Genomic DNA, 26,263 nt, shown 5'->3' on the forward strand with positions numbered 1-26,263 from the left:
ACCCCGTATAAGTCTGCTGTACTATGAGAATGTGAAATCTTTCAAAGCAAGGTACATTTCTTAGGCAACTATGAATCCCCATTCCTAGCATGTATCGCCCAGTCACTAAATGTTTAACAGTTTTGAATATGATACAACCTGTCAAGGCATATGCTAGGGAAGACCATTTTTGACTACAGTAAAACATAGAAAGGTTTAGAGAAAACATGGGGCTAATGACATTAGTATTTGCTCTTTAATTTCCTATCAATACTTAGCACACTGTATTATTTAATCATGGATAGATTAATCATTTCATTTCATTAGATTTGATGCAGTACAATTGGACAATGTGTGTTTAAGTGGAAATAATGGAGGAACTTTCTGAATGTAAAGCTACCTAAATGACACTTTAGTGGTTACTCAACATCAGCCTAAGAGGAATTTCAGAAGGATTTTGTTTCCCCACTTTTTCATTATTTCTTTAACTCCCTCTTTTCCTCACATATCTTTTTAATACCTCTGATTTTTCCCTTTTATTCCATGTTATTCTTCCTTGTGGTAGCTTATTAGATGAGTTCCTCAAAGATTGTATCTTTGAACTATCAGCCTTCTAATAATGAGATCAATCAAAATTATTCCTGTTTAACTCATTCAACAGTTCCTCATTAATGATTTGAAAATCCCAAATGCCCTTGTATCCACTGTCCCCTCCATGTTTTCATCCCTTTGTGATTTTTCTAAGCCCAGCTTCTTCATTTTTGTTGTTTTTTGTTTGTTTGTTTTTCCCTTGCAAAAGCTCTCCTGCTCATATATTATGCTCCAATTTTCTTGTGGTTCCATACGTCCATGCCTTTGCACACACTGTTGTTGCCCCTTTCTGAAATGCCCTCTTTCATGTAATAAATGGGGCAGTGTGGTAGAGTGGGATAGGGGTTGAGAAACAATGGCTTTAGAAACAGATTTCTGGGGGAGCCTGGGTGACTCAGTGGGTTGAAACCTCTGCCTTTGGCTCAGGTCATAATCCCAGGGTCCTGGGATCACACCCCACATTGGACTCTCTGCTTGGCGGGGAGCCTGCTTCCCTTCCTCTCTCTCTCTGCCTGCCTCTCTGCCTGCTTGTGATCTCTGTCTGTCAAATGAATAAATAAAATCTTAAAAAAAAAAAAAAAGAAACAGATTTCTGAGTTAAACTCTTTTTAACACATCTGCTGTGAGCTTTAGTAAATTTATTCATTTCTTTGAGTCTCAGTTTCCTTATCAACAAAATTATGATAATGACAACTAAGTATTGTAAAGGTTAAAGGCAATTTATGGAAAGCATGTGCCACCTAGAAGACACTTAACAACTGGTAGTTTCTAAGTAGCCTTACATTGCTCAAGTGTTCCATTCTTTTGAGGCCTACCCATATTGATCTTCCATTCTGGTATCTACTGCCATTTTTCCACTAATCTCCAACTAATTACTACAATTTCTTATTACACTTTTATTTGCTCTTTTACATTGATGGAAGATACTTGCTTTATTCAATTTTGCATTTCCTGAGTTTATCAGAAACTCAGTAAATATCTCAGTGAATATCTAATGAAATGAAGAAAATTTGTCTTACCAAAATATTCAATTATAAATTACAGCAAGTCATAGTGAGATACAAAAATAACAAAATGCACACCATTTGGAATGTACTAAAAATATAAACATAATTTATCATTAATTAATCAATATTTCATTGTTTAAGTGGAGTGTACATATTTGAAATATCTGAGAAGCTTTTACGATTACAGTGTTGGTGATAGTAGTTAACTCTCCTTCAGGTCAATACACTCTCACATTCAAGAAAATGTTCTTCTGAATTAGGTGAAATTGCTAATGGAAAAGACATTATTTCAAGACCATTTTCTCAGCACAAAGCTGAAATCAGATGCTCAGTTGGATCAATTATGTTCTAATTGCTCATTGCCCTTTGAATGCATGAACAATAATTTGTTTTCAATGAAAATTGCACAGGGTTAGTTAAATGGAAAGAGGGCCCAATATACAGAGGCACAAACAGTATATGCTATGATTTAACAATAAACATATTTATTTAGCTATTTAGAAAATTCATTTTTCCCATAGCTACTCAAATTTTCCAGAAGAAAAGCATTTTGACTCAAAAACTAAGAATACAAGTTAAGTAGAAAAGAATCTTTTAATATTTTGACAACAGCTTTTGTGGTGGGGACAAGGGTATATTTGCCAAAACTTCTAGCAGTATTCATATTTTTTGTTCCAATTAGTTCATTTTACTTCCATTATCAATAAAATTAAAGCCCTTTATTTTATATCATGTTTTCTCTTTGGCACTATGGCAGTATATTAATGAATAAAACTTTTCTCCCCCTCCAAAATGGGAACACTATTGACTTTTGTCATGTCTGTTTTAAAAAAATCAGGAAAAAATTAAAAAGTGTGGAGATTTATATGTTGATGAAAATGATTAATTTTACCACCAAGGAATAAGAATTGTTAATATGCCATTCTCCAACTTGCTTTTTCACTGATACATCAGGAACATCTTCATATGTCCATATATCTAAGCCAAAACATATGTTCTATTTAATAAGATTCAAAGGCTGCATGCTATTTAATGGATCTACTACCACTTATTGATATCCATTTGGGTTTATTTAGCTTCTCATTTTTTTTTAATTCCAACCTTGCACTATAAATAATCTTATTGCTACAGTGAAATTCTTTGTATACATCTCTGCACACCTGTCTAATTGCCTCCATACGGTAAATTTGTAGAACCAGAGTTATTTAAACAGATTACGCTGCAGGACATTGGTATCTTTTGTATATAAGACAATGCCTGTGTATCTACAACTTTTTTAACGAAGGATATTCTCAATCATTGAAAATTTTAATCATTATTCCGAGAAGTAATAAATATCACATTTTAATACTAATTATATGACAGTATATTTTTATGTCTAGAGATCAGTTTGAATATCTTCTTCATGCATCTATCAACGTTGGCTCTGGTATTTGACTCATTTTCTTGTTAAGTTCTATATCTTTTTTTTTTTCTGTGTTTTGTGCTCTCCAGGCTTAGAGAGACCTTTCCAAATCCATCATTATAATTGCAAAATTAGTTATTTTTTCCTAAGTGTTCTAATTCTTCATAATTCAAATGTATAAAGTATACTTTGTTAAAAATGTGAATTTGATCTAGATTTTCAGATTTATTAGCGTATGTGGAATTCAGGAGGGACTGTTCAAATATTTCTGAATTACTTCTAGAACTCTAGAACTTTTTTGAGAAATAGATTGTTGATATTTGACCCAAGAGTCTGAATTGCTTTTCATTTCAGCATAACCTAGCCTATACTGACAGGTATGGAAACTGGTAGTGGAGTTGAGGAGCTGCTATAACAAAGATATCCAGAATAGCTGGTATTAGCTTAAGGGGCAGAAAGGAAGCAGTGAAAAACACGGTTATTGGAGACTGAAAGGATGATAATCCATGTTATCTAAAGGTGAAGTAGTAGTAAAACTGTGATTTTGTCTAAGTTGGAAGAAGTACTTATAAACATTAGCCCTAGGATAAGAGGATAGGAAAAAGAACTTAACAGCATGTGGTGGTTGCTGCTGCTTATAGCTGATAAGCTATTAAATGAATAAGATGAACTCAAAAAAGAAAGTGTCTCTTTACAAGAAGAAATGGGAGAAGATTCATAAATAGACAGACTTTGTAGAGTCTGAAAATGTAACTAACTTCAGAATTCCAAATGAGAAGGAGTACCCGTGTGGCTCAGTTGGTTAAGCGTCTGCATTCAGCTCAGGTCATGATCCCAGAGATCCTGGGATTAAGCCCCACACCAGGCTCCCAGGGAGCCTGCCTCTCCCTCTTCACCTGCCTGTCCGCCCCCCCCCCCCAACTCATATAAATAGATAAGTAAAATCTTCAAAAAAATAATTCCACATAACAAAAGCTGGTAAGAACCCAACCTGGTAAGAAGGGTTCAATCTAGGATATGGGCTTTATACCAATGTTAGAACCTCTGAATAGATTAAAATCCCTCAGATAGACAAAATAAGTCAAGAAAGAAAAAGTGACTACATGTGGTTCTTCCACCAGAATCTAATGAACTATATTGAAAGAAAAAAGAAGTACAGGTAAAAAATTTCTGTATTGAACACATATGCATGCAAGTCTAAAATGTCTACCTGTAAAAGACCTGTTGGTGTGTCTGTAGGTACATGGAGATAACAGAACTCCTCTGAGAGATTTATATTGTTAACAGTAATGCCATTCTGGATTAAAAGATGGTGTGATCATTACAATGATAGCTTGGTCACCAAACATTCATGCCATGAGTGAGCCAAAGAAAATGCCTATTTCTCAAAGAGCTCATCTTCTTCGAAGCCTGCTTACAGAAGCAGGAAAAAAGACAAAATTCTCTGCGTTCAGAACCAAAGGCCACAAAGGAGGGATGGGTGAACCTCTTCTAAAGAGGAACATAAGCCAAATGCAGGATTATTCTCTACCTTAGCCTAAGCTACCCTGAAAACAAACATTTGTCCCAGATTTAAAAAGTTATGACACATCAATGGGTGCTATGTCATTCTTCACTCTTTTTTTTTTTTTTTTAACAAATGGTAGGTTTTATCTCTTCTATAATACATTTGGGTTATGTGGGTTTCTATTTTCCATTAACTTGTTTTTTTAGTCCACCAATTTCCACACTTGACATGTACAAGTACAAATACTGCACACCACATTCCCTATCATAGTGACTATATGCACCATCTAGTGATCTTGGACTAAGTAATTTTGATATTAGATAAAATTCCGCTTTATCTCCCTTGGTGAGTGGGAGAGTTTATTTTGTGGAGAGGAGAGTGAATGAAATATTTGATGGTTAGAACAGTGAACTGTGGTAATCAACAGTGCTGTTCAACAAATATTTCCAACGTTCCTCCTTCCAGGTGCTCTTGGCAGGTAAGTGGGGTCTCATGACTTTGTTTAACGCCACATGAGTGGAAGTCATATACAGCACTCTGGGTTAAAGCCTGTAAACCTAATACGCACATTACCATATCCCTTCTAATTGTTCCAGTGATTAAGAGAGCTTGTGTCCAGATATAGCTTCTACAGCGTAGTTCCCTTTGTGACAAAGATATGCAGATGCTCCTTACTTAGCCCTTCCCACTAACTCGAATTAGACATATGACATGAACAAGAAAATGAACTCTTTCATTGCCTTAATCCATTGAGATTTGGGTACTTGTTTATTGCTACAACAAAAATTTCCATTCTGAGGAGTACTGCACATAAGCATCTTTTTTTCCCCCAATTATCTTAATGTCCTTTTAACCTGGTTCCTTCTAACTGTGGATTTATTCTAAAATTCCATTCAAGTACACACTATGTATATTAATGTACCAGCACAGTGCCTGGCACAAAAGTAATATTAATTATATATAGATTGATTTAAATCCAGAAAGAAATTTTAATACATACTTCAGCAAAATTCTACCCCTATCCCTAGGATTCTTGCTTCACATTCTTTCCCTATTCTGTGGCTATGTTTTAGGGAATTTTATAGACTTATTCAGTGAGAGAGATAAGTGTTTTCCTGATCTTGTACTAAATATAAGGCATTATATATTAACTAGGTCTGGAAACTTATATATCACAACATAAATTATTGTGTTGACCCAAATAATAATGTTTTGGCACCCTGAAGACAAGCCTATAGAACAGAATCAAATTACATTGATATTTCTATCATCCCATGCCACAGTGATTCTTGCTATGGCTCTTCTTTTCTTTCTCGTTTTGTTCTAGTTTCCATTTTACTTTTCCTACTTTCTTTTAGAAACTTTCAAATTCACTATTGCTTTTAATTAAATTGCTATTAGTTTCCTTGCCTCAATTAATTCATTAGTATATTTAGGTTATTTGAGATGTTGGCCTCATGTTATCGAAACATTTAAACACACAGATATTGGAGACAATACCAAATAATCCTTTTTGAGGGAAGAAAATACAATCACAAAAAATTGGGTGAGTGTAACTGAAATAACATTGCCACCAGTCTGGAGGAAGAAAAACTTGAAAAAGATGGCCAATTATGCCTTATTTGTTTGTTTATTTATTTATTTATGATTTTCTTTATTTGAAAGAGAGAGCGCGCAGGAGAGCACAAGGGATGTGGGCTGGAGTGTCAGAGGAAGTGGGAGAAGCAGGCTCCCCTCTGAGCAGAGATCCCAATGCAGGGCTCAATCCCAGGACCCTGGGATCATGACCTGTGGGGAAGGCAGAAGCTTAATCTACTGAGCCACCCAGGCACCCCATGTGCTTTTTTGTTTGTTTTTGTTGTTGTTATTGTTGTTTGTTTTTGTTTAAGCTACAGATTTCTCACTCCCTCAGATGAACTGAGTGCTGTTTTTAAATTTTAAATTAGGGGGCACTTGGGTGGCTTACTTGGTTAAGCATTTGTCTTTGGAGAATTTAGATTAGATTGGAACTCATTGAGAGCATTCTGAACATCATCCCTGGTGGCTTTCAGTCAACAAAACAAAGAGGCAACCCATGGAATGGGAGAAGATATTTGCAAATGACAGTACAGACAAAAGGCTGATATCCAGGATCTATAAAGAACTCTTCAAACTCAATACACACAAAACAGATAATCATATCAAAAAATGGGGCAGAAGATATGAACAGACACTTCTCCAATGAAGACATACAAATGGCTATTATCAGACACATGAAAAAATGTTCATCATCACTAGCCCTCAGGGAGATTCAAATTAAAACCACATTGAGATACCACCTTACACAAGTTAGAATGTCCAAAATTAGCAAGACAGGAAATAACATGTATTGGAGGGGATGTGGAGAAAGGGGAACCCTCTTACACTGTTGGTGGGAATGCAAACTGGGGCAGCCACTTTGGAGAACGGTGTAGAGATTCCTCAAGAAATTAAAAATAGAGCTTCCCTATGACCCTGCAATTGCACTAATGGGTATTTATCCCAAAGATGCAGATGTAGTGAAAAGAAGGGCCATCTGTACCCCAATGTTTATAGCAACAATGGCCACGGTTGCCAAACTGTGGAAAGAACCAAGATGCCCTTCAATGGATGAATGGATAAGGAAGATGTGGTCCATATACACGAGGGAGTATTATGCCTCCATCAGAAAGGATGAATACCCAACTTTTGTAGCAACATGGATGGGACTGGAAGAGATTATGCTGAGTGAAATAAGTCAAGCAGAGAGAGTCAATTATCATATGGTTTCACTTATTTGTGGAGCATAACAAATAACATGGAGGATGTGGGGAGATGGAGAGGAGAAGGGAGTTGAGGGAAATTGAAAGGGGAGGTGAACCATGAGAGACTATGGACTCTGAAAATCAACCTGAGGGTTTTGAAGGGGTGGGGGGTTGGGAGGTTGGGGGAACCAGGTGGTGGGTATTAGGGAGGGCACATATTGCATGGAGCACTGGGTGTGGTGCAAAAACAATGAATACTGCTATGGTGAAAAGAAATAAAAAATAAAAATTAAAAAAAAAAAAAGAGCATTTGCCTTTGGCTCAGGGCATGATCCCAGGGTCCAGGGATGAGCCCCATGTACTCCATAGTCCTGGGTCCCTGTTCAGTGAGGAGCTTGCTTCTCCCTCTCTCTGCCCCTCCTCCTCCTGTGCCCTCTCCTGTGTGCACTCTGTCTCTCTCTTTCTCACTCACTCTCTTGCTCAAATAAATAAATAAAATTTAAAAAAAAATTTAACTTCTCTTCATATCTATGAAAAGAACCAGAATGATTCAACTAAATTAATAATTATGAATATAAATATTTATATATCAAATATATAATGTTATATATAAACATAATAAATATTAATAATTACCATATGTTTTAAATTTGAATCAATTAAGACTAATAGGCATTTTTAGTTACAAATGACCAAAAAATCCAAACTCACTTTAGCTGAAAAGGTTTTTGTTTATTTTTATTTTTATTTTTTTACTCACATCACTGATTAAAGTTAAATGCCTGCCCAAGAATATGTTGACAGAATTGGCTTCTATCTCTTTTTTTTTTTTTTAAAGATTTTATTTATTTATTTGACAGAGAGAAATCACAAGTAGATGGAGAGGCAGGCAGAGAGAGAGAGGGAAACAGGCTCCCTGCTGAGCAGAGAGCCCGATGCGGGCCTCGATCCCAGGACCCTGAGATCATGACCTGAGCCGAAGGCAGCGGCTTAACCCACTGAGCCACCCAGGCGCCCTTCTATCTCTTGCTCTGCTTTGTGTTGGCACCATTCTCTGGTCAGCTCATTAGATATCCATGCCTACATTCTAAGAGCCCAGCCCATACATACTCTAAGACATAGTTTCAGCAACTGGCAGGTCTGGCCCTCATGGCCCTCATGGCCCCAACTTGGCTCATGTTCATATTCCAGAACCAGCCATCGAGACTAGTGTGGTAGAACACAATTAGCTGAGTTTTATTCATGAAACTTCTCCCTGAATGGTTTACCCCCATTCCGAGCCCACTGCCAAAGGAATATTGGGATCTAATCAGCCAAAAAATGAAGTAAGAGGTTCTGGAAAGGTAGACAGTCACGTAGTACAGAGACCAGAGACTGTAAGGAACTACCTCCCATTCAAAATAACCATAGATTCTATCTATAAAAGCATTCTTCCTTTGGGATATATTGATTAAAATTCCTTTTCATTTCTTTTATGAAGTCCTTATTATAATTATTGCTCTTGCTATAGCCTTTAGCTATTTTTAATTGTTCTGTACTGGCATAAACTTAGATAGATGTAGATGTAGATATAGATATAAATATGGATTTTTTTTAAACCACAAACTTAAAAAAAAAGCTTTCTACATAATGTAATGGATTAAGCTTGTTGCTATGGTGATGACTGAATATAAATATCATTTAAAACAATACCCACATAAATCATTGGTGGGTACTAATGGCTTCAAAAGAAAAAAAAAGCATGATGAATAGCTTGCTATAAGTTGGTAATGAAACTGAGGTACTTGGATTGGGTTAAGATAAAAGGTAATAACTGTTCTCACTAGAAAGAGACATCCTGGGCTGCTTTATAAGTAAATGTACTTTTCTATCTCTATTGTCAGGAGAGTTGCAGGAAATCAGGATCAGTAAACCAAAGAGAGGATCTTCTTTCATACTAATTAAGAAAACATTAAATAACATGCATAATGCCATCTTCCACATGATCAATTTGTCACTGTATCCCAGAATAAAAACGTGGCTTAAAACATCAAAATATTGGGAAAAGGAAAAAAAAAAAGAAGAAGAAGAAAAAACAAAACAAAACAAAAAACATCAAAACATTGAAATCATTCTCTTATTTTAGGAAAGTGTGGGGTACATGCTAAAAATTCAAGGTCAGTTAAAAGGACATGCTCCGCCAAAGTCAAACCTGGAGTTTGAACTATTACTGAATTTTTACAGTTAAAGATGAATTAACTTTGTTGTTAATGTTGGCACGTTCTTTAACATTTTATTCTCTGGCCTTAATAAAAAGGAGGGTTTCTAAACAATTTTTAAATATTATACTTTATTTTTTGAAGAGAATTTCATCTTTCTTTTCCAAAGTTATCTAGTAGCCATGGCTGCAAAAACTGGAAATGTGAAATTGACACACTATTATCACGAGGGGTAGCATATTCTAATAATCAGTGAATTACTGAGAAGATAATAAACAACATAGTGAAAGCTCACCATACAGTGGACAGCAAATATCAGAGAAATCATGATGCTACTCTCACACTCAATTTTTACAAATATAGGTTTTTCACCTAAGAGAACTAAAAAATGTACTTTGTATATAAAATAGTACTAGGAGCTACAGCAGGAAATGCAAAACAGACAAATAAAAGCCAGTATGCCTTGCGCTTTAAGAGTTTCTAAGATAAAGTTCACATGGCAAAGACTTGGAAGGCAACGTACCAGCTAGCAAAGAGGTAGATAACAATGAGCCCTTACAAAAGTCAGGAAGCCCTCAGTGTAAAAGCTGATTTTTTTTCCATTTTTCTTTTGTATTGTGTGTGTGTGTTTGTGTTTAGGATTTATTTATTTGAGAGAGAGAGAGAACATGCATGATAGCATGAGTAGGGGGAGGGGTAGAGGGAGATAATCTCAAGCAGACTCCCCACTTAGCACAGAACTGACTTGGGGCTTAACTCACAGCCTTGCAATCATGCAATCATAACCTTATCCAAAACCAAGAGTGCGCCACTTAACTGACTGAGCAACCCAGGTGCCCCATGTTCTTTTGTCTTTAATGAAAACATAGGGTATGTATCGACTAAGAAGAAGAAAGAGAGGTTTTGTTTTTGTAGTCATTTTCACCATTAATCAGTCTCACCCTCATTTTTTTTTTTTTTTTTTACTATTTTAGCTTCCCCAAATATAGTCTCACAGCCTAACTTTCCCCCCTGCTCAATGCAAAGGAAATAAAAAGTGTTGTCTATTTCAGCAGTGGAAAATTTATTTCAAACTTAAGTACAGTGGTTTGGGAACAAAGAAACATACGGTCTTTACTATGTAATCTTGAGAAATGTACTTCCTTCATCATGGTTTGGTTTCCTCACTTTTAAACTTAAACTCGTAAAAGATTCCCTTGAATGTTATTTTTGTCTCATTTTAATTCATCTATTTATTCCATGAATAGGCATTGATTGATTACCAGCTAACGGCTGTGAGCAGCATTCCAGGTTCTGAGGATACACAGTGAGCAAGGGTCTGAATGGCATGCTCATGTCATTTATATTCTTATGTGGGGACACAGGAAAAATTAAAAAAAAAAAAAATATATATATATATATATATATATATTTATTTATTTATTTTAGTGCTTAGTGCTGTGATGAGAAGAAATACCACAGTGAGTGCTGAAGCTGGAGGGGTTACTTCACCTAGGGTACTCAGAGAAAACCTCGCTGAGGAAGGAACATTTGAGTTGAAATCTGAATGGAAATAAATGACCCAGCTGTGCATTAGATTATTATTTGAGCAGCCTTATGTCTCATCCGCAAGCACTCAAATTTATTTCCCAAGCCCCTGACCCTTTCATCCAGACAAAGTCACTGAACTTAACAGTGAGAACAGAGTTTTTTTTTTTTTTCTTTGCAGTTATTCCATTATTATTCTTTGCACACCAGGTTATGATTGCAACTCATTGTCTATTGGAGAGACTTCATAATGCAGAGGGAACAATAAAATTATGACTTTGTGACAGATCTACTTGACTGCCAAGGTATGTTGTAGCTCTCCATTAATTTCATTGTTTCTCTCCTTTCTGTCTGTCATTTTGTAGGAAGCAAACAAAACTGATGCTTTCAATGACAAGCAGAGACAATGAGAGAACACCAATTTAAAAACAAAACAAAACTGCTTCTCAAAGTTCCTTCTGATCCTGGCAGTTCTGATTTCCAAAATATTTAAGGACTTGCTTGCCACTCATTACCAGATGAAGGATATGGAATATTAAACATAATTTCTTTTTGTTTTTGGAATCTTCCAAAAATCTGTCCCTCTGGTCATTTTGTTTTTTTACAACATGCAACCTAAGAACAGGACAGAATATGAACATAAACACACATCTCTGAATGAATAAATGGGAAAACTGCATGAAGGAAAGCATGGAGAAGGAGATACACACACACACACACACACACACACATACACACACACACATATATATGGTTTTTTTTTTTTGTATTTTGTTTTTTATCTGTGATATCTGCACGGGATGTTTGAAAACCATGGGATCAAATAATTACATTGTGGTCATTATTAAATAGCTCTAACAAGACAAAATTTTGGCTCCTACATGGTATGCATTATATCTTAAAAGGAACAACCTGATATGCTCTCAGGATGTCCTAACCCAGAAGAAATAAAAAAGGCTAAAACTAAGGAAATACAATAATAATTAAAAGAATAAAAACAGGAAAGAGAAAAGAAGTAACATACTGGAAAAGGATGAAAGGAAAAACACACTTGAAAATCTATTCTCTGAAGTGTCTAAATGAGAAATAAAACCATAAAAATAGAGAAAGGGAATATGGGATGTTTGAAGACTGTTCAATCAAAATGGGAAGTAAGATTTACTGAAAATATATAAACAGCACTGAGTGAAACACATATTATTAAATACTTACTTACTATTTGCCACATAATATGCTAAGAACATCCAAATATTTACCTACTCAACTTAAAAACCCCTTGAAATATGAATTACAGTTGCATCTCAGAAAATTTAGGTGACTATTTCAAGTACCCATAGGTGGCAAGGAATAAAAACAAGATATGAGAACATCTTGTATCTCTAGAGTTGATGCTTTTCTTGCTCTACCTACAGTGAAAGATTCCTCATGTCTAGGACAACGCAAGCCCATTTGATCTTGTTGCCATTTTTAACTTCTATTACTGAGCTCCAATTTGGACCAGACCCTGTGGCCTCCAGAGGCACAGCGATGAATTTGACTACCATAGGTAGCCCTCCCAGAGCTCATACCTAGCAGTTTCCATTTGAGGTAGCTTCACCTCCAGATCAATTGGATAATTTCCAAGGGGGAGGGTGAAGGTAAGGGAGTAATTTATGCTAATATAATCTATTATCTGAGCAGACTATTCAATGAGAAACAGACCAGGGCATGGAGTCTCTTTCAGAGACTTAATTATGCTGAACGTACAAGTGGTAATATATATACATTATATACATTATTATACATATAATTATAATGTATATATTGTATAATATATACAAGCTTAAATGATAAAATGAGTTTTAGTACTTTTAAATCCTTTCTAGGATAAAAATAAGTTATTTAGAGAGAAATAGATTTAAATAAAAAACAGTTTTTACAATAGGGAAAGCAAATGATGTTGACTGTTCATTTAAATATGCAACAATCTGGAGATCTGATTAAATATAGAAGAAATGCTTTAATACATTATTTAGATCAAGACTTCTGTGTGTGCACATGAGGCTGTGTGTGTGTTTGTGTGTGTGTATAGCAGTAGCAAATAGTATTTGTGATCAGGGCTATGAAGAAGCACTGCTTCTTCTTTTAATTATTGCTTACTTAAAAAGATATACCTTTTTCTTTAAATACAAACCCTTTAAATTTACCTCTCATTTTCTTAACTCTGTTTTCATTTACTCTTTTATTTATAATATATTCCATTTAAATATTTTCACATAAAGGAAGGAATTTCAGAAAGAAAATGAAGTAATTTCAGAATGAAAATGTAAACAAAATTTCAGTATATAAAGATGTCTTACAGATGAGAATGTGTCAATGCTGATGATATATTATGCATTATAAACAATAATATATAAGAAAATGTGTAAAACATAAGACTTTGAAGCATAACAGGAGTTAAACTATTCATAGAATAATGGTATTTCCTGATAATTATACTATCAATAATTGAGCTAAATGCTTGGCAAGAGAATAAAATGGATTAAGTAAAATAAATGACATCATTCATTTTGGGCTGCATAGTCTTGCCATAGGGTTAGATAGGCTTATTATGTAATCAAATGCAACAGTGAATTGATTCATCATTCAGTTTCCCAGGGAATCTCAACCTTATTTGTTTTGTTTTCTAATAAAGAAATGCTAAATTTTATTTAAGTACTGCTCTAGGCATAAATACATTATGTTTTAGGTACTAGGGAATTAAGATATTCTACATATCATCATCCCATTTGAACAAATTGAGTTTCTTACCCATATGTGAGGAGCTCAACTACAAGGTAAACCTCTGGTGGTGGTAGTTGAAGACTATAATTGGCAAAATATTGAGCTTTATGGGAATCTTGACCATGACTGATGGACCTACACTTAGGTCTGCACTGAACTTACACACTAGTCAAATGAAGTTTCTACCTCACAGGGCTACCAAAGACTGATAGTTTTACAACAAACTGTAAATAGTGGCCAAATAATGTGTTAAATAAAACAAATGTTATTGAAAACACTAAAAGACCTTTGGGATATATTCCACTTTAAGTTTATAGCAAATGCCTGACTTACACTTATTTATTCTTCCAGAGCTGAGTGGTTGAACCTAGCTGTAAAACTGATTGGCTAGTTACTGTTGTCAATTACCCAGGATGCATGAAAAATAATAATTCGAGCTGAATAAAAGTGAAAACTGTTAATTTTAATTTGCCACCTCTGTGTTGTCTGAGAAGGAGATAGAGTTATAAAACATTTTGTGGACTAGTACATTATACTTATTTGAAATGCCTGTATATTTTTTCTCTTCTATCAGGGAAATGCATGATCTTCAAACTCAGGGAGGATGTAATCCTGAGGAAAAAGATGACAAGGTCCTATGGATCTTGGGTGTGAAAAATAATCTATTCATTCTTGCTTAAAAATGCAGTTAGAGGGGCACCTGGGTGGCTCAGTGGAGTAAAGCCTCTGCTTTCAGCTCGGGTCATGATCCTGGGGTCCTGGGATCAAGCCCCACATTGGGTTCTCTGCTCAACAGGGAGCCTGCTTCCCCCTCTCCCTTTGCCTGCCTCTCTGCCTACTTGTGATCTCTGTCAGACAGAGATCTGTCTGTCAAATAAAAATCTTTTTTTAAAAAAATGCACTTAGAGATAAAGCATTGGCGAATTATTCAAACCTCCCCACCTTGGAGAAACACAGCATATTTCTTTAATTTTCGTAAAATCAGTATTTTGTGCATTATTTCAAAGCACATTACTAGAATATAAGCTCTGTGAGAGAAGGATTTTTTGTTTGTTTGTTTTGTTTACTTTTATTCCCAATACCTAGACCAGAGATATGGATATTTAATAAATATATTGAAATTCAAGGAATAATAAAATAATAAAAATTGCTACTGCATATTAAATACTATGTATTTGCCAAAAGTAGTCTAAATATTTTATATAATAGTGTTTTATTTGATCCTGACAGCTATCCAATGAAGCAGCTTAATTGACTCTTAATTCCATATGAAGAAGTGAATACTTGGAGAGGATAAACATCTAAAATCATGTCTGAAAATTCCAAAGCCAGATTTTTTTTTTTTTTTTAAGATTCTGTTTTAGAAAGATCAAAAGCAGTCACAAGAGAGGGATCACAGAAGCAGAGGGAGAAACAGACTCACTGGTGAGTGGAGAGCCTGATGAGCGGCTCAATCCCAGGACCCTGAGATCACGACCTGAGTCAAAGGCAGACACTTAACTGACTGAGCCACCCAACCACCCCCAAAGCCAAATTTTAACCCTAGGTCTATTTGACTATGAACCCTGTGTTCTTAAGCAGTATGATACTTTTTGAATACTCTGTGCTTAATAAAATTAATTCCCCAATATATACCAACATTCAGCTCTGTGTATAACAGATGCACTATGTTTGCTCATGAAATTGCATTTGTTTTAATACATTTGTGTATTTTTCTAAAAGGACTTGAGATTTGGTAAGTTGTATATTTTTCTAAAAGGATCTGAGATTTGGTAAGTTTTCCTATAACAGTGCTTTTCAACAAAATAAAATATATATTTTATTACCGTTCATCTGAGAACTACAGACAAAAATTACATGGCAGTACTACATTTTACCCATCATCTGCCCTTAACATACTTTGTAGGAACTATTAAAAAAGATGAAAATCTAAGTTGTACATCCAGCATCTAGACAAAATGAAATCACAAAAAGAACTTATAAAGGCACATCGTAACCCACTCACTTCCACGCACTGGAAACTTTTTTTTTTTTTTTAAGATTTTATTTATTTATTTGACAGAGAGAGATCACAAATAGGCAAAGAGGCAGGCAGCGAGAGAGAGGAGGAAGCTGGCTCCCTGCTGAGCAGAGAGCCCGATGCGGGACTCGATCCCAGGACCCTGAGATCATGACCTGAGCCGAAGGCAGCGGCTTAACCCACTGAGCCACCCAGGCGCCCCTGCACTGGAAACTTTTTAGAAAATGCAAGACTTAATCCGCCAGTCACTTGACAAGAAACTATTACTACCCTAAATTTCTACTTAAGAAATTTTAGAAAGCCCAGCTAAATAAGGCCACTTGGCTGGTTAGCATGCAACACTTACCCCATTTCCCTTGCCACCGAATCTAAATGCCAATCTTTCTCAGCTCTACCAACCCCTCACTTGCACAGGGAACAACCATCCCTCACATCGTTAGCCACAGAGAACAGCTACACAGGAGACTCCTCCTTTTGCCAGCTTCCTAAATTACACCTTCTGAAACAGTTATGACAGAAATTGGCTTATCCTTGGTGCCGTTGAATATTCCAAAGCCCTCCCAACTTGTGCAGAGGGTCAGGGGTAGGTGAGGTAGAGAAGAAGGTGTGGAGTACTAATCATTTCTCGCAACACTACAATGAAGTGATTAAGTGTTGGCTACCCCAGACAATTTTATTTCTGAGGCCGGACTCTTTGGCAGTCATGCTTCAAACACATAATTTCATGTCACAGTAGTTTCTCAGTTCAAATGTATTTACTTTTGCCCTAGGCTTACTTGTGATTGTTCTGTTGGTTTGTTTTTTACTCGTTTTTGCTTTCTCTGAAGGTGATGAGGAAAGATTATTCAAGAGGCTGGGCTCAGACTACCCAGGGCAAAATAGTTCCACTTAGGCACATGGTGAAGAAATGATTCATAAGTTATTTTGTTAATCAAAAAATCATACCACATTTATATCTTAATTTGGTAGTCCTTATTAAAAAGCACTTGGGGGCGCCTGGGTGGCTCAGTGGGTTAAGCCGCTGCCTTCGGCTCAGGTCATGATCTCAGAGTCCTGGGATCGAGTCCCGCATCGGGCTCTCTGCTCAGCAGAGAGCCTGCTTCCCTCTCTCTCTCTCTCTGGCTGCCTCTCCGTCTACTTGTGATTTCTCTCTGTCAAATTAATAAATAAAATCTTTAAAAAAAAAAAAAAAAAGCACTTGGGGTTTTCTCTGACTTAGGCAGCATATTTGCTGATTCACTGCCACAAATCTCTTCCACTAAAATATATATGGAAGGTGATGAGGGACAATAAATGCACATATAAAGGAGGTGACATTAATCATTCCTACACAGGAAAGCTTTTTAAAATCTTTCATATCTGACTTGCCTTATTCCCAATTCCCCTTGGCTCAAAGGGGGAGAAAATGGGTCAGTGGACAAAACACATGCTTGAAACTGATCCAAAGTGTTACTTTTTGTTTTGTTTTCTGTTTCTGCTTTGTCTTGTTTGCTTTGTTTGTTTGGCAGAGGTCACTTTGGAGAATTTATGCCTTCCGATGACTGAAAGTGACATTTAAAATATTATCAAGTTCTCTCTGTCATACAAGTTGTTTTATCAGTGAATATGTACATTTACAAAATAAAGTACAAAATCTTGAAAAGGACACACGCACACACACATACACACACGAAACACAAACACAAAAGTCTCTTGGTAATCTGGTTCCTGCTTCATATCCTCCCAAAGTATTCAACACTTGTTTTAACCTTTCCAAGCCAGTCCATTGGGAAAGGAGTAAGGTTTGTACAGTCCTAAGCTTCCACATCAGCTCCTTCCCCTATCAGGTCCTTCCACTGGCTAACTCTATTCCATGTGAAGTCTCTATGAGAAGATAATCCCAGCCAGAAAAATCTTCCTTAATGCCCTTAAGGAAGTTAAAGCACGGGGCACACCACATTTATATTTCTATAGCACCCTAATATAATACTTTCTTCTGATAATGTGTTTTTTTTTTCCTATTTATGTGTTTATCTTCCTTGCCAGATTCTAATTAACTTGAAAGTTAAGAACTATTTATTGGTTTTGTGTGCATTCATAGTTTTTTTTTTTTAAAGATTTTATTTATTCGCAAAGAGAGAGAGAGAGATCACAAGGAAGCAGAGAAGCAGGCAGAGAGAGAAGGGAAACATGCCCCCCACTGAGCAGAGAGCCGGATGCCAGTCAGATCCCAGGACCCTGAGACCACGACCCACGCGGAAGACAGAGAGGCCTAATCAGTTGAGCCACCCAGGTACTCCGTGTGCATTTATAGTTTAAGGTAGAATCTCAAAGACTGTATGTCCCAAACTGAGTCTGAATGAATAAAAGATAAAATATAATTTTGCATGTCTTTATGTGGGAAAATAACTTTGGACGGGAAATGTTTATGTTCATCAATATCCATTTTTCTCTTCTTTTTTCTGTAATAATTTCCCACTCTAATTAGGTGGGCCTGTTAAGACTAAGTTCAAGCAACTGAACTTCCAGGCTAACCTCTAAAACCTCTAGTATGATTCTTCCTCTCTCTCTCTATGCTTATCAACCAGCTGGGGGAAAATGACCCAGAGAGAGAAGATAGCAAACCTACAAAACAGTGGGATCCTGGTTCCCTGAATTAGTCAGTAGAGAGAATCCAGACCCATAAGTGACTTAATGAAAAGAACAAGGCTTCCTCCCTGAGTCAATGTAAAGCTGATTGATTTGGCACATGATGTGAGAAAAGTAAATGTCTGTTGTGTGAAGGTATTGAAATTTGAGGGCTGCTTGTTTCAGAAATTAGACTAACATAATTCCTTAAAAGCCATTCGGAACACTGCAACAAGATAGGCAAGTGAATCTTATATTAGGGAAGAAGAAAATTTCTTGCACTGCAAATTTATCTACATTACTTTTCTTGATCATTTATTCTCATTCTAAATTTTTCATCTCAGGCTCATTTATTATGTCAGTGACCTGTATGTGAAGGGTTTGGCATATTGAATGGAGTCAGGAAAGCTGTTTAGGAGCATAGATCCAATATTCTAGTCTAATAGTCTTTGACCTAACATCTACTTTCAAGTGGTCCAGGGAGACAGAAAGGTGGCTTGTAGATCAGTTTTTAATGACCGTGTCAGATTTCTTCCAACCCGTGGTAGAGGACTCATCAAAGGTAGAAGACCAAATATAATATTCTGGCTTCATACCTATAAAATATCCACCTGCAGTACTGCACAAGAATCCCATTGTCTTTTTCAGTAAGTTATTATTCCCCTAGTTTTCTGTTTACATGATTTTTATAGGGCTTTCTTCTAAGGTTCAGGGATCAGGGCTATAGATGAATTTGTTTTCTAAACTCTCAGCAAACTAATTGTGTTAATTCCTGAAGAACTCTTTTTTTTTTTTTTTTTTCTTAAAGGCACTCATGTTCACTTGGGTTTTCTTGGGTTTTTGTTCTGTTTTGTTTTGTTTTTTTAAATCTGAGTTTAGTTCCTTCATTTACAAAAAGGATCCAGTTAATTGTTAATACCTTAACACCCACTGTGTGGTTCCCATCCTCATTCTGGAAGAAGAGGTCACACCCTTCTCTAGGGGGAACTCTCCCCTCCAGTCCCTCACCCACTCACCTTATCATTCTCACACAGGTGAAAATCACTTGGAGCGATGCTACTATTAGGATTTTATTGCTGAGACAAAGAGCATAACAGTAATAAATACTGAGAATTACTGTATTAGCCAGTAATAGCCCAATGTCATACATGAGCAGGAAGGGATTTCTGTGGGTCACCCTATCATCCCAGGGTCCCACAAATGCATTCGTGAAGAGTTGACTTATTCAACCTACACATAGCATTGTCATATTTCAGACTAGACTATCAGTTCTTTTGAGTAGATTTTAATAAGTTACTTGGCTAAAGCAGTATGTACCAAAAGTATGCAGTAAAGTTAGTCTTAAAAGTCCAGATTGCTAAAAGCGTAGCGAGATGCCAAAAGAGACAGCAAAGAAAGGTATTTATATAGATAGATAGGTAGATAGATAGATATTAGGTATAGATCAAATAGATAGAGATCAGATAGATACTAGATAAGAATGGGGGGAATCTCTGTGTTTAAATGAAATACACTTAGTTAAACAATTAAAAGTTGCTTACTAGAACCTCTTAGAATTGACTTTGACCTTGTTTTTTCACAGAACAGTTCTAATCTATCTGCAATCCTGACAGCCCAACCTTTAGAATGTTTTTTAGAATACGATTACTTACCACCTCTCCCAGTTTTGCTCTAGTCCAAGCTACCACTCTAGCTCTTCCTTATTGTCACCACAGTCCCTAACTTGCTTTCTGCTTCTACCCTGGATCCCTATATTTTATTTCAACATAGCATGCAGAGTGCTCTTGTTAAAATGTAGGTGAGGTCTGGAAATTTTTCTGTGCAAAACTTTCCATGACATCCTGTATTAGTCTCCTGCTGCTAATGTAACAAATCATAACTGTAATGGATCAAAACAACACAAATTTATTAGCTTATAATTCTGGATGTCTCTATGAGGCTCACTGAGGCTAAACTTGAAGCGTCAGCTCCACAGGAGAATCATTTTCCTTGCCTTTTGCAGTTTATAAAGGCCCGCTATACTCCTTAGCTTATGTTCCCTTCTACCATCTTCAAAACACATACTCTAACACCTGCTTTCTTAGCCAAACATTCTTTTACTGACTTTGACACTCTCACCCCTTATAATAACCTTTGTGATTACATTAGGCCCACCTAAATAATTTAGGATAATCTTCCCATCTCAAGATCTGTAATTATATCTGCAAATTTCCTTTGTCATATAAGGTAATATATTCACAGGCTCCATGGATTAGGCTGTGGATAACATTGGGTGCCACTATTCTGTGTTATGATATGTCCCCCATCTCAGTCAGATTTTAAAAATAAAATAAAATCCTTACTGTCTTTCAATGAACTAAAGCCTACAATAGTTCTGGCCAATATATGACTTGAAATACGGCATGGTTGATATTGCAAAATGAGAAAGCATAAACTATTCAAGAAATGGTGCTGGGCAAAATTTGTAATTGGCCCTTAACTCATGTCCTACAAAAACATTAATTTCAGATGGTATAAGGATTCTTTTTGTAGACTCAGGAAAGGGAAGATATTTTTTTTTGAGATAAAACGAGTAATATGTGCAATATGAAAGAAAAATAAACACAACCATATTATGTTAAGAAGTTGTTTCTTAAAAAGCATGTAAAAAATGATGAAGACAAAACCACAGGTTAGGAAAATATACTTGCAACATATAGAACTGATAGAAAATTAAATCTAGAACAAACAGAACTATCCCTATGAATCAATAGAAAAAAATCGGCAGACAAAGCAGGCATCTCAGAGAAAAAAAGTTAAATAAAAACTACCAATAGAAATGTGAAAAGATGTGAGATTTCAGTAGTAATTAAGGACATTCAAATTTAAATTATGAAATTTCATTTCCTCAAAATGAAAATTAAGAATTCTAACAATATCAGGTATTCAAGAAAACATCGAGCATTTGAAAACTTTATGTTCTGCTGGTGAAAATGCAACCTGGTAGAATATCTTTGAAAAAAGAAAAATAGCAGTGTTTTATCAAGTTGATTGTGCATGTGCTGAGCAACCAGAAACTTTACTTTAAGACATATAATTTAAAAAGTCTTACACATGTATCCAAACAGAAATATGAAAGAATATTTGTATTAACACTTAATCTAATAGAAAAAAAAAACTGGCACATAACCTAGATGTTGTATAGGAAGATAAATTAAAAATGCAATTTTTACAGAATAAAATATTATTCAGCAATTAAATAAACTACAGTTGCTGTCATCAATATGAATAAATGTGACAAACACAATTTCATTGAAAAAAAAATAATTCAGCTCTATGGTCAACTAATCGTCCACAAAACAGGAAAGAATATCCAATGGAAAAGAGACAGTCTCTTCAACAAAAAGGTGTTGGGAAAATTGGATGGCCACATGCAGAAGAATGAAATCAGATCATTCTCTTACACCATACACAAAAATGAACTCAAAATGGATGAAGGACCTAAACGTGAGACAGGAATCCATCAAAATCCTAGAGGAGAACAGAGGAAGCAACCTCCTTAACCACAGCTGCAACAATATCTCCGAAAGCAAAAATGAACTGTTGGGATTGCATCAAGATAAAAAGATAAAAAGCTTTTGCACATCAAAAGAAATAGTCGATAAAACCAAAAGACATCCAACAGATTGGGAGAAGATATTTGCAAATGGCATATCTGGTAAAAGGTTAGTATCCAAAATCTATAAAGAACTTATCAAACCCAACACCCAAAGAACAAATAACCCAGTCAAGAAATGGGCAGAAGACATGAATAGACAAATGGCTGATGCACACATGAAAAAATGTTTTGCCTCACTTGGCATCAGGGAAATACAAATCAAAACCACAATGAGATACCACCTCACATCAGTCAAAATGGCTGAAATTAACTAGTCAGGAAATGACAAACATTGGCGAGGATGCAGAGATAGGGGAACCCTCTTACACTGTTGGTGGGAATGAAAGCTGGTACAGTCACTCTGGAAAAAAGTATAGAGGTTTCTCAGAAAGTTAAAAATAGAGCTACCCTACAACCCAGCAATTCCACTACTAGGTATTTACCCCCAAATGTCTTATTTGAAAGGGCATCTGCACCCCAATGTTTATAGCAGCAACGTCCACAATAGCCAAACTATGGAAAGAGCCCAGATGTCCACCAACAGATGAATGGATAAAGAAGATGTGGTATGTGTGTGTAAGTGTGTATGCATGTGTGTGTGTGTATATATTCAGATGTAGTATATATAATATATATTCAATATATATAATATTTCATGTATTATATATAACCATCATATATACATATAATTCAGTCATCAAAAATATTTTATATATATAATGAAATATATTGTATTATATATATTATGTATATATGATTGAATATTACTCAGCCATCACAAAATGAAATCTTAACCATTTGCAACTATGTGGACGAAACTACAGGTTATTATGCTAAGTGAAACAAGTTAACCAAGTAAAGACAATTATCATGATTTCACTACTCAGCCATGATAAAATGAAATAAATCTTAACCATTTGCAGCCATGTGGATGAAACTAGAGGCCATTATGCTAAGTGAAATAAGTTAACCAAAGAAAATTATCATATGATTTCACTCATATGTAGAATTTAAGAAACGAGGCAGAGGATCATAAGGGAAGGGAGGAAAAAATATAGTAAGATGAAATCAAAAAGGGAGACAAACCATAAGAGACTCTTAAGTATAAGAAACATACTGTGGGTTGTTGGTGGGAGGGGGATGGGACGATGAGGTGGGTGATGGGCATTAAGGAAAGCACAGGATGTAATTAACACTGGGTGTTAAATACAACTGATGAATCACCGAACTCTACCTCTGAAACTAACAATACACTACATATTAATTGAACTTAAATAAAATAAAATTTATTTTTTTAAAGATTTTACTTATTTGTTTGACAGAGAAAGAGATCATAAGTAGGCAGAGCAGCAGGCAGGGAGAGAGGGGGAAGCAGGCTCCCTGCTGAGCAGAGAGCCCCAATGTGAGGCTCAATCCAGGACCCTGAGATCATGACCTGTGCTGAAGGCAGAGGCTTAACCCACTGAGCCACTCAGGCACCCCAAATAAAATAAAATAAAATAAAAAAAGAATTATATGATACTAATTTTATAATTCCCAAATAAAATAAATTATGTAAGGTATTAATTTATATTAATATGTATGTGTACCTATAAACACAAACATATACTTGATCAAATAGTGAAATTATATAATTACAGGGGCACCTGGATGTATTAGTTGTTTGAGCATCTGCCTTTGTCTTGGGTTGTGATTTTGGGGTTCTGGGATAAAGCTCCTTATTGGGCCCCCTGCTCAGCAGAGGAGTCTGCTACTCCCTCTTCCTCTGCTCATGCTCTCTTTCTTGCTCACTCTCTCTCAAATATATAAATAAAATCTTTTTAAAAAATTGCAAATAGTATTTACCTCTGGGAATAGGCAGAGAGATGAGGTAAGGGAAGAGCACACTGATAAACTCAATAGTAAAAGGATATTTTAGTTCTTAAGCAAAGTGTTTGATGAGCAGATGTTCAATATATACATTGAGTCATGAACACAGAATAGGGTATAATCAACAAGTTAAAGAGTTAAATGTATCCAAAATCATTCCTGGTCCTGTAGTCATGAGAACAGATTTAAAGGGACAAGAAGATGGTGAAGTCTAGGGTAAAAATGATGAGCTCTGGTGGTAAAGTGAAGAGGCATAAATGCATTTGAGAAATATTTTGTGATAACACTCTTTAGGTGTAGGACGAATGCAGATGTTGAAGGCAGGAATATATTAATATGGTCTTCAGATTTTTTTTTCCTTGAGCAGCTGTTTTAAATGAATGAATCAATTTAACTGAGATTCAACATCAGCTCACATGTTTCCTCCAAAAAGACATATTTTCTATTCCAATCTAAAGGGGTTGTGCCCACCCCTACAGTCACTCCTAATTTACCTCATCCTGTTTTACTTTCTGTACAACACTTATCACTGTTTGAAATCATCTTATTTACTTAGTGGTAAACATGTTTATTGACTTTCACTTCCTGCTTAAATGTAAGTTTCCTGACCAGAGGGGCCTTGTTTGTCTTGTTAAACACTCTCTTACAAGCATCTGACAGAAGGAAAGGTATGCAGGAGGGGCTCATACATACTCACATGAACTCAAGAAGGAAAACAAAATGGCTAGCAAGGAAGAAAAAAAAAAAAAGAAAAGATAGGATAAAAAGGAAGGAAAGAAGGAAAAAACGAAGGAAGAAAAGAAGGAAGAGGGATGTAACATATTAGAGAAGATTCAAGAATTCTCTACTTTGTAAAGATACAAGAGGATATTATAGGCACAGAGTAAATTTACTCTTCCTTCTTAAAAGATTTTAACAGTATTCCATGGTGTGTAGGTCTGTGCATGTGTGCCAGTGTACATATATGTGAAAGTGAATTTGTGCCTGAATGACAAGTAACCTTTTCATAACTTCTTTTATTTGAATTGTCCTGCTCTGACCAATTTTTCAAATTCACATCTGTATGTCTAGTATGGATCTACAGTAGAATCATGATACAAGTTTGCTATTATGGTTAAAGCAACACAAATATGTTGAAATAAGAGGAGGATTAGGTCATCAGATTCATAAGCATCAGAGATCTTCCCTAGGTTTTACTAATAATTACTGAATACTGGGATACCAGTAATCATGAGGCATAGGCAGAACTGGCAGAGTTCTAAGACCATTAAGGCAGCATCAAAGTACATTCTGGCACAGATTAACATGTGATCACATCTTTCTCTAAAGGGAGCCAGTTTAGTCATGGATCTGGCATGGTTGGGCATATTCAGATAGCTTACACAAACTTTTGCCTCAAGACATACCCCATCAATTCATATATTCCAGGTGTGTTTACAATGAACGATCCTATACAGAGCAGAGGCATGTTGTTAAAATGATTTCATATACAAGGAATCTCCTGTCAAATAATCTGTTTATCAGAAGCTCTGTCATATGCATGAATCCTAATGACACACTCTGTCTTTCCTTGAGTAAAAAGCCCATGGACTGCTGTTTCTTACCCATTTTCTTCCCACCCAACCCTCTGACTTTGGTCAGTTTCTACTTACCATATATTTGTCAGATATCTTTTCATCCTTCAACAATATTTTATACAAAAGACAAAAGTCCCCTACACCCTAGCAATGACCAGCATTTAAACCATTCAATTTGGAGTAGGGATCCCTTTACTTTTTCCATTTTTTTTCTTTTTATAAACATATAATGTATTTTTAGCCCCAGACGTACAGGTCTGTGAATCGCCAGGTTTACACACTTCACAACACTCACCGTAGCACATACCCTCCCCAATGTCCATAACCCCACCACCCTCTCCCGAACCCCCTCCCCCCAGCAATCCTTAGTTTGTTTTGTGAGATTAAGAGTCCCTGATGGTTTGTCTCCCTCCTGATCCCTTCTTGTTTCATTTATTCTTTTCCTACCCCCAACCCCCCCACGTCGCATCTCCACTTCCTCATATCCTCATATCAGGGAGATCATATGATAGTTGTCTTTCTCCCTTTTTATAAAATATATTAAGTATAATAATACTCCTTCACAGGTTTGTTTGTTTGTTTTTGTTTGTATGTTTGTTTGTTTTTACCTCTCTCAGTAGTCAGGTTGTCTTTTTTCCCCCTCCATTATTTGTGTGTGACTCTTTTTATACTTGAATCTTTTCGTATCTGTTGATGGAGACATTTTCCTGCATAACTGTTCTAAGGGCAAACTCACTTCCTACTTTGTCCATTTGATTTCCACAGGTATTATATGAGTTGTGGAGCTGGTAAGACTCTCACAATAGTATCTAAT

The sequence above is a fragment of the Mustela erminea genome, chromosome 9 (genome assembly GCF_009829155.1).
Source record: "Mustela erminea isolate mMusErm1 chromosome 9, mMusErm1.Pri, whole genome shotgun sequence".
In the NCBI taxonomy this organism is placed as follows: Eukaryota; Metazoa; Chordata; class Mammalia; order Carnivora; family Mustelidae; genus Mustela; species Mustela erminea.